Source organism: Chelonoidis abingdonii, chromosome 2 (genome assembly GCF_003597395.2).
Source record: "Chelonoidis abingdonii isolate Lonesome George chromosome 2, CheloAbing_2.0, whole genome shotgun sequence".
NCBI classification, from domain to species: domain Eukaryota; kingdom Metazoa; phylum Chordata; order Testudines; family Testudinidae; genus Chelonoidis; species Chelonoidis abingdonii.
The window spans coordinates 117,981,991-117,992,507 of NC_133770.1; the positions used below are offsets into that span (position 1 = coordinate 117,981,991).

The window sequence follows — 10,517 nt, forward strand, 5'->3', positions numbered from 1 at the left end:
TTTAGCAGCAGGCAGGTATTGTATGTGTTCTTATGCTACCAAGTTATTCTTCACCCAATATATTTATTGCAGTAGTTGGAAGAAAATGTCACCTTCCATTAATTTTATAGTTCCCATATATTTCTCTTACAGTATCTAAAGGTCACAGTGGAAGACAGGGTCTTTACTCCCCTTCAATATTGTGCTAAAACGCAAGAGGTAGTGTTTGTTCTTTCCCTGTAGTACTTTTCTCTTTTCCTACAGTACTTCTGTTTGTTAGGGACAGTAAAATATATCACTTTCACCGAGTAGCTAAAGATCCTTTCACCAAGCTCCACCTGTGACATGCTGCATGTGCAAACACAAAGCAGCAGTTTATAGACATCACAACTGGAAGTATCAGAAGCATCAGCAGAATTTTTAGAGGCTGTTTTACAGTACAACTCATTTTCATGAATCAAAGCAGTTTTGATAACTGTGTGCACTAATCACTAACAAGAGCTGCCTCTTTTGGGCAGAATATTATGTCAAAATGATCATTACTGCTTGCAAAATTCTCTGTTATTCTTTTAAACAGAATCTGCTCTACAGCACTGTGTATGAAATATATTCATTCAAAGATACAATCAGACAAACCCTACCCATACATTGACATTAACTTACAAATCAAAGTGAATCTGTGAAACTCTTTCCCAGAGGATGTTATGAAGGCCAACGCTATACCAAAAAGAACTAGACAAGTTCATGAAGGATAGATCCATCAGGGCTATTAGCCAGGATGAGCAGGGATGCAAAACAATGCTCTGAAGTGTCCCTAGCCTCTCTTTGCCAGAAATTGGGACTGGGCGACAGGATGGATCACTTGATGATTACCAGTTCTATTCATTCCTTCTGAAGCACCTGGCACTGGCCACTGTCGGAAGACAGGATACTGGGCTAGATGGATCGTTGGTCTAATCCAGTATGGCTGTTCTTATGTTTTTATATATTAAAAAATCATAAAATGCTCTGAGCAATTTTGTTACTTATGAAAATCTTAATGAAGTTAAAAAAGAGCCATTTCTAATATCTTTCTTTTGAAATTTATTAAGCTGTCTTTTTAAAATAAATAAATTCACTGATGTTTTAAAGTATATGCAAAAGAATATATAGTATATAATAAAATCAGGCAAATAAAGTAATACTGTCTAAGCAAATGAAAGGCTAAAACATTTGAATGTTCTATTAAAATACATATAGGGTCCAATTCTGATCCTCCTAAATATAATGAGAGCAGAAGGCGGCAGAATAATTAGTTAGATTGAGCTATATGTCTTTAACGCACACTGCCTTCTAAACCAAGGAACTTCTTTACAATGTGAAAAGTATAGAAGTGAGAGATTTAGTTCAGGATTTCCCCACCCCCCTCCTTATTATAGGAATTTTTCAACCTTTGCCTTGTTGGGATGGGAAGTGCTGGGTACACTTAGGCCACAATCCTGCAAAGATTTATACATGTACCTAATTTTCCCCTCCCACCCATACCATTGAAGCCAATGAGACTACTCATAGTGAGTAAAATTAAGCATGTGCATAAATCTTTGTAAGATTGGGGCCTTAGTTATTTCCCCTATTCAAGAAATGATAATCTGGTAAATCACGCTACTGGTGTAGTTTTATTAAACATTCAGCATAAAGATTTACCAACCTTATTAGTTTCAGCTCTGCCACTAGTGCTGCTTTTACAAAATGCAATATGATTTTTATTTCCCAGCTCTGAGCATTTGGCTGTGATGCTTTAAGATAATATAATAAGTTATTTTTTCTAGTTTGTTTTTCTTTCTGTAAGCATTATTTCCTGTCTGGTTTTGTTTAATTTTACACTTGAGTGAGGTGTTTAAGCTAAAGCTGCAGAGATAGTTTTTGAATGTATTTCTAGGTTCCCAAAAGCCAAGGCTTTCATGTTGAAAAACTGTTCCAGATATAACATAATTACCTGGAGTCAGGTACAATTTATTTGAAAGATTAAGACCCACAACAGTCAACATCAGTGCTGGAAGTAGAACCTCAACAGTGATGAAAGGAGTACTTCTGTAAACATGTCAGAAATGATGGTTTTATGGTTAACATACTGGAATGGGACTCTTGACAATCTGGATTTCATTTTGACTTTGTGACAGTGCTCTTCAGGCATGTGATACGAAGGTGTTCAGATTGGGGATGTAGAAAGGTAATTAAGAATCCAAAGGTTGCTTTGAGCGTAGCCTTTTTTTTTTTTTTTTTTTAAATAAGCGCCCATGCTAACTGGCCCACTGAGTCAGCACAAGCTCACTGATGGCTGAGTCTGTGCAATGATAGATAAATGAGTGCCTACCTCACATAGTAGATGGGGACTGTGCAATGTTCCCAGGGAGCCATGGCCACAATGTTTTATATTACAGCCTCCAGCAGGCACTATTTCAGCACAAAGAAAGTGCAAACGTTGCTAATATTGGAATGCAGGTTCGGTGACTGCAGGGGTATTGGTGATCAAAATAACCTGTTACCTTGATATAATGGCCAGGCAGAAGGGTAACTGTAAAGATCGGAACTCTCAGAATCAGAAAGTGCTAAAGCTTAATTTGGGTAGGTGCACTCCAAACATAACAGACTACTCTAGGAGAAGGTTTTTTCCACCTATGGCCATCTCATTATCATATGGGAATTAGTCATTTCCTTATATGTTAATGGCATTTTCACCTTCAGGCCATAGGAAAAAGGCTATTCATTTTAGACATGTACTTGGAATACAAAACCTTACCTTTCATGGCTGACACAGCTGGTGCAAACTGTTCTGGATAGGAACATGTCCATGGAGATGATTTGGACAGTGGAATATCACTGAGGTTGAATATCTCAATAAGGATGAAAGAAGAAGGGCATCCACACTGAGGGTGAGATTGAGCCGCTCATCATGGATGCTAGCCATGAAGGAGGAACTATTTGAAGAAGAAACTAGCAAAATGCCCACTGCTCATATGCAAATACTGCAATCTGGGTTACAATGCAGTTGTGCTGCTGGACAATCTGTCATGCAAACTGAGGACATCTATGACTGTGAGCTGTGAAGCAGTTTTCAAAGACAGTTGGCAGAGCACACTGCCAGCCAGGTCCTCATAAAGAGTATGTCAAGAGTGTTGATATGCCCCTCAGCTTCTTTTCCAAGACTTCATATCAGCAGACATTTTGCTGTTGCTAGTGTTCCCAGATCTCCTGCTTCTCCCAGCTAACAGTTCATACTAGCCCTCCAGTGTTCATTGATTCTACACAAGGAGTTAAACTCTTGCATGTTTAATCACAGTTAGTGGACATGGTGCTGCACATGGTTTTTCTTTTTCTCAGCTGGCCTCTAAGCTGTGTCCAATTCCTGTTCAGCAAACATGATTGCTTGACAACCATGCCCAGAAAATGTTATAATACAGACCAGGCCTCAGTGGCCACAGGACCAGCAGTTCTAAGGACAGGAATCATATCACTCTCTCCAGAGGCAGGGTTAGGTTGTGGTGGCCTGATATGTCAGAACAGACTGTTCCTCAGTGGAAAAAATCTTGGAGTATGGGCTGAGTTCTATCTTAATGTCCAGCTGAGCTGACTCTGGGAAGCAACTCTGGCATTTAGGGCCATATAAAAAAGAAGTAGTTTCTCCAAAGAAGGAAAAAGACACATGAAGTAACTCACAGATAGGCAATGTCACATTCTGTGGCCTTGCATTGTTATACAGTACCTGGATGAAAAGGGCCAAGCATTGGCCCAAGTCCAGCGGCACTGAGACAGTCTCTGACTCAGAGGTGTCCCTGAACTCTTCTATTGGTGATTCAACATTGAAAAGCAGGCTGAATCAGAGTTAGGAGCCCCGATAAACAAGAACTAAGACTGGGTGCATCTTCAGTGCTCCAAAAAAATCTCAGAAGTGGACAGAGTTAGCAGGTGAAGCCATTAGTGAAAGAGAGGGTAAGGAGAAGGGACCCTTGCACACAGCCAGAATTTGAGGTATCTTGTGGGAAAAAAAACAGTGATTGGTTGAATGTGTATGTTCTGCTTGGATATTTTTGTTCTGTGCTTCACACTTCCACTTCACTTACTCCTCTAAATAATATTTTGCTTGACACTGTGGTTCAATCATTTTGAAAGCAGGATGTGAAATCCAATGCACAATGAGCCAGCGACCAGTACCGGGAATAATTTGTTCTGTTGTAAAGAAATTGGCAGTCTTTGTTTATTAATCACATTTAGGACATAACATAATAGAAAGGTACAAAGAAGCACAAATAGGTAATAAAACTCTAGATTTATCTTAATATGTATTTCTGAGCTATTTTATAGAAGGATAGAAATGATATTACATTTGGTTTTGACTTTGTGAAATTGTTCATAGGCCCAAGTTTGTCAAGGTCAATGAAAATTGTGCCCAAATTTGTGATTAGAAAGCAAGAAGAAAAGGGCAGAAAAAAATGTGAGTTAATTTGAAAACACATATATGAAGGAATTGATGATGGAAGAGTTGGGGATGCATGAAATAAGAAGTGGCATATTCACTGGAAGGAAATCACATTGGTTTGGAAATCATTGGTAATAATGACCCAGATTCTGATCTCAATTATACTGATCTCAATTATTCTGGAATTAGTGGTATTACTCCAGGCTTATACCACTACAACAGATATCAGAATCCTGCCCACCATATGTCAATTAGCCCTTTCACTACATAATTAAAATGTAAATGTTCAAAGTACATATCTAACAGCAAGTAAGTAAAGAGAAAAATACTATTCAACTGCTTTGTTTTGCCATATCCTGAACTGAGGCCAAAGAATGCTTGGGGAAGCCTTGGGACGGGAAGAAGGAATGGAAGAAGGTAGCAGGGCATGCAAAATTGGCTTTAAGGAGTCTTTAAATCACCTTTAATCCACTTTTGGGTACAACAGATCCAGAAGGCATACATGGAAGGGGGACATCTTATTCCCTTCCAAAAACACAGGGACAGGGATCGGGAGACAAAAAGAAGCAACAATAAACAAAGAGATCAAAAGGATCAGAACATCCCCTTCCCCAAGAAACTCCTGCTGATATTTTTTCTACAACACCACTATCATGTATTCTCTCTCACACACACACTACATATATGTAATAAGTGTGTGTGTGTGTGTGTGAAAGGGAGAATGAGAGAGATAATTTTCCATGTTTTGCCATTCTGGCATGGTCCTGCCAATAATATCCTATAGCACTTGTTATGAGCTACTGTGCATGTCTTCACATTCAACCAATCTTATTCTTATTGTCCAAAATGTATCTGCTATAAGTATTTCAGATGAGTTGTAATATCTATCTTACTATATAAAACGGGGAAGACAGACCTGACAAATGAAAAGAGAGCTTAGATTTTTTTCTGAGAAATGAAGAACACTGATTGACAGCCAAATGAGAAATCCATTCTACTCTCCTTTTAAAGTGGATGAACTTGCCGGTAATCTTCTTGGTAGGATAAGAATTATCAATAATTCTGAACATATAACCTACCACGGTTTAATAAATAAACTAATTATAAGGGGGAAGGATTAATGTTAAATCTGATGTATTGGAAGATTCTCAAAGAGGTTAGCATTTTGTGTAGTCAGAAATGCCAAACTAAGAATCATGATAGGTGATTTTTAAAATTAAAATCTTAAAAAACGCTAAATGAAATGTCATTTGGAGAACTTGTTGATTGTCTTCTGAAGGAGGCACATTTTATTACAAGCAATACGTCACTTTACCTAACTATTGCAAAGTTTGTGACATAGCAGTTCAAATGCAAGAAATGGTCAAAATTGAGATGATATAACCCCTAGATAGGCCACTCACTCCTGGCCTATGTGACATCCTTGGAAGGACACAGTGGGAAGGTTTGTATTGTTACTGCATAATATCATGCTTTGCTATTCACTGAAAAATCTCAGTTGGACATGTGAACAAAAAAACATATTTACTAAATTATTCTAACAAAAAGAAAAAAGGAAAGATCTCAACTAGAAAAGTCTCCAAACTAAAATATCAGATCTTTATACCCTCAAACGTGAGAAAACTTGAAATCTGGAGCTCAGGCCTAACTTTGTGACTCAAACTTATCTCTAATATCACTTTAAATATTTGTTTTATAATAGAGTGTTACAAGGCAGAATCTTGTAACATGCGTGCTAATAGCTCTGGGGAAGAAATACAAAAACCAGATATTCAGTGTACAGGGAAAACCTGGAAAGTAGTAATGCCAAAAGAGACCTACCAGTCAGGATGACAGTGAGCAGCGGTGCATTCTAGCTGCTAGAAAAGCCAATAAGATAACATGGACAAGCAATCTATAGGGTCCTGGTGTGACAATATGCAAAATATACCACTGACTTCTGGGCACCTCTATGTCAATATGTGTTAACAAATTAAAAATATTTTAATATAAAGCAAGAAACAAACAAAAATGTAAGGGCTGAAGGGACTAATTTTTTAACAAAGATTCAGTAGTAAGTGCAACAGATGAGACTTGAACTCATGGTCTAGTTGATTCAATGCACCATTTCATACGCTATTTAACAGGGATCACTTTCTCTACCACAGCATCCTGCTTGATAAAAGTTAAGTTCTCCTCTGCCAGTGAGCAATGTGACATGGCTAGTGAATGGCACACTCAGAACACACATTGTTTCTCACCTACATGAGAGAGGTTGTGATCCTGAGATACATGCTGTGAGATGAGAGAAACGCTGAGGGTCAATGGGCAGCTCTCTGGTACCACAATACTCTGGTGGATTATACATGAATACAAGAAAATAACCCTTCTCAGAGGCAGCAGAGACAGGCTTATGGGGACCTGGGAAGAACATAGCACTTGAGGCAGTTGGGTTTTGAGAACCAGCACACAAGGAAACTGTGCATCTCACTAAACACAGTTGGAGCAGCCTGTTAGCACGAACCATGTGGTATTCACTGTTTTGGCTCAAGTGGACAACACAGAGGAGTCCTCAACAAGATGCACCATAGAACTTAACCATGGCCAGATGGCGGGTTCCATGTGTGAGGATCCTTAACCCTCTTTTGGACAAAGTAGACACTACCCTATTGTTATTGATACTTTTAAACCATAAGGCACTTGTGACCTTTACTCCCAGCCCTAGTAAATTATCCTTTCTGTCTGAGCCATTCATCTAAGTATTTAAGTGAGAGAACCCATAAGCCTAGCACAGGGGTCGGAAACCTTTCAGAAGTGGTGTGCCGAGTCTTCATTTATTCACTCTAATGTAAGGTTTCGAGTGCCAGTAATACATTTTAACGTTTTTAGAAGGACTCTCTCTATAAGTCTATAAACTATTGTTGCATGTAAAGTAAACAAGTTTTTTAAAAAGTTTAAGAAGCTTCATTTAAAATTAAATTAAAATGCAGATCTTATCAGTTTAGTGCAGTGGTTCTTAATCTGGGGTGCACACACCTCCTGGGGCAGGGCCGGTGCAAGGATATTTTGCGCCCTAGGCGAAACTTCCACCTTGCACCCCCTGCCCCTGCACATTGGCTCACTGAGGGGCAAATCCCAACGAGCTTTTATAGACCCCAGAGATCAGCCTGCAGGGGCCAGCCGTGCCCAGGGGCTGCTCCCTAGACCAGGTTCCCCCCTCCCTGCCTCCTGAACTCCCCTGCACAGCCCCTCCGCAAGCCCTTCCAGAGTGTCCCACTTGCAGCAACAGCAAGCCCCAGCCATGGAGGAGTTGGCGTGGTGCAGGGGGGCAGCAGCCCTGCAAAGGTGGCAGAGCTGCTAGCAGGGAGCAGCTGCGCCCCCCAGCCCCTCCTGCCCATGCTGTGGCCTGGCACTCGCCACCCCCCCCGGAGGCTCCTGCAAGCTGCAGTGGATGTATGTGGGCACCAACCCCCATGTGCCCCCTGGCTCCCCGTCGCCTAGGGTTAACATGTTTCAACAATCAAAAAAGAGGGGAGAGCCCTGCCCTAGCCCCGCCCCATCCACTCCCTCCCACTTTCCACCTTGACTGCCCCCGTCAGAACCCCCAACCGCCTCGCTCCTTGTCCCCTGACTGCCCCCTCCTGTGACCCCGTCATAAACAGATGGTTAAGGGTTAATGTCTCTTTTACCTGTAAAGGGTTAAGAAACTCAGTGAACCTGGCTGACACCTAACCAGAGGACCAATGGGGGGACAAGATACTTTCAAATCTTGGTGGAGGGAAGTCTTTGTTTGTGCTGTTTATTTTGGTCGTTGTTCGCTCTTGGGGCTAAGAGGGACCAGACGTACACCCAGGTTTTCTCCAATCTTTCTGAATCAGTCTCTCATGTTTCAAAATAGTAAGTAATAGCCAGGAAAGGCAGATTAGTCTTAGGTTTGTTTTCTTAACTTGTAAATGTGTCTTTTGCTGGAAGGATTTTTACCTCTGTTTGCTGTAACTTTGAATCTCAGGCTAGGGGGGAAAGTCCCTCTAGTCTATATGAATCTGAAAACCCTGTAAACATTTTCCATCCTGATTTTACAGAGATAATGTTTACCTTTTCTTTCTTTAATTAAAAGCTTTCTTTTTTAAGAACTGGATTGTTTTTTTCCTTGTTTTAAGACCCAAGGGGATTGGGTCTGAACTCACCAGGGATTGGTGGGGGAAAAAGGAGGGGGGGAAGGTTAATTCCTCTTTGTTTTAAGATCCAAGGAGTTTGGATCAGTGTAGCCTCTCAGGGTAACCCAGGGAGGGGAAAGTCTGGGATGGGAAGTAAAGGTTAGGGTTTGGCAGCGTGAATTTTTCTCCGTTGTGTTCAGAATCCAAGGGGTTTTGCCCGATAGGTTGGGTTCCCCAGGGAAGGGGTTTTGACGGGGGTTAACAGTATATTGGCCGGTGGTTGCAAACACTAGTATTTTTTTTGGCTGGTATGGAGCGTGACCAAATTTTAAGGGCTTTAAGGGTAATTAAGCTCCTGATTTTTAAAATGTGACTCGGTGCAGGTCCCCACGTTTCGGACGCTAAAGTTTCAAAGGTGAGGGGGAAAAAACCTGAACCCCCCCCCACTAACTCCCCCTAGGACTCTACCCACCTAACCGTTGTCTTCCGACTGCCCCAACCCTTATCCACAGCCCTATGGTGTCCCCAGACAGTACCCCCTATCGTGAAACTCGCCGGAGTGCCCCATCCCAACCACTCCCCAGCCCCCTGGACAGGACCCCTAGAATCCCAACCCATGTGCAAATTCCTTCCCCCTTTCTCCCTAACTGACATGCCGTCCCCACGGACTCTCTTAACGGTTACCAGTGCCCATGCCCACCGTCAGAATGCTGGCTCCACCCATGCAGGCAAAATACCATGTGGAGGGCTGATGATAAAGGCAGCTGAGGAGGAAAGGATGCTTGTGGGAGGTGGTAGCGAGCAGTGGTAGGCTCACACTTCCAGGAGCCACAGAACCCGAGTGTGTGCGGAATAGGGTAGCGAGACGCCGGGTGAATGTGGTTGTGAGGGGAGCCGGAGGGTTTGCACCTGCTCTGGCTGTTGCTAGTCGACAATACCCCCTGGGGGTTCTGCAGCGTATGCATGTGGATAAGCAGAACCCCGCTGCCCCCCCTTTGTTAGGAGGGTACCCCCCTCACCTTGGCTCGTGGTTCTGTTGAGCAATGGGTTTTTTTCCCGGGGGGCCAACGCGTCGTGGAAATGTCCGTTAGAGCACTCTTGCTCGCTCGCCCTCCCCACAGGTCCCCCGCTCCCCGCTCTTCTCAGCAGGGTGCTACCCCTCTAAAGAACGGGCGCTGCGTGGCGTCAGTGCAAAATCGGCCGGTACTCACATGCAGTATGTGGAATGGCGTCCAAGGTGGCACGCATCGGGTGACCAGGTTTGTGGGTCATAGGTAATGTTGCCAACGGCCCTGGGTTGGCCTACAGAATGGTGGCTAGAAGTCCTTCTCGGGTTCTTGGCTTGTAAGATGGGATTTCATGATCCACCTATGCTGGTTGCTACTATGGTAATTTTTGAAGAGGTATGAGCAAAACACTACTTGAGGCACCCCTTCATCTTGATGGGCAATAATTGCCTAAGGAAGGACAAAAGTACTGAGGAAAGGGATCTGGGTATAGTGGATCACTCTAAATATGAGTCAAACAGTGTTAATGCTGTTGCAGAAAAAAAACAGAAAAAGCGCAAAACACATTCTGGGGATGTATTAAGCAAGGAGTATTGTAGCAAACACAGGATAGTAATTCTTTTACCCCTACTCTTACTCATGCTGATTAGAGACTTCAACCGGGAGTTATTGTGTCCAGTTCGGTGGGCTGCCAGTGAATTATTTTACAAGAAAAGAGATTTGGACTAATTGAAGAAATTCAAAGAACGACGGCAACAAAAATTATTAAAGGTCTTAGAAAACAGACCTGTGAGGGAACGAAAAAAAAACTGTGGGGGTGATTTGGTGGTTAGTTCTGAAGAGAGAAGGACTGGTAGTGGTTGAGATCGCTCATTTTAGGTTTAGGAGGCTACACACTGTGTTGTAAAAGTGATGACATGATAAAGAGGTGTGTTCTCA

The 10,517-nt window shown here is 42.2% G+C and overlaps 1 long non-coding RNA gene across 1 annotated transcript in view; it reads left to right on the top strand.

Moving 5' to 3' along the window:
- The first annotated feature begins 913 nt into the window (after positions 1-913).
- Positions 914-10,517, top strand: part of LOC116816386 (uncharacterized) — a 14,634-nt gene continuing 5,030 nt past the window's right edge. Inside the window, exons 1-2 of the long non-coding RNA XR_004371708.2 lie at positions 914-940; positions 4,373-4,450. This is a non-coding gene — a long non-coding RNA (uncharacterized LOC116816386). The remainder of the gene's footprint in view (positions 941-4,372; positions 4,451-10,517) is intronic.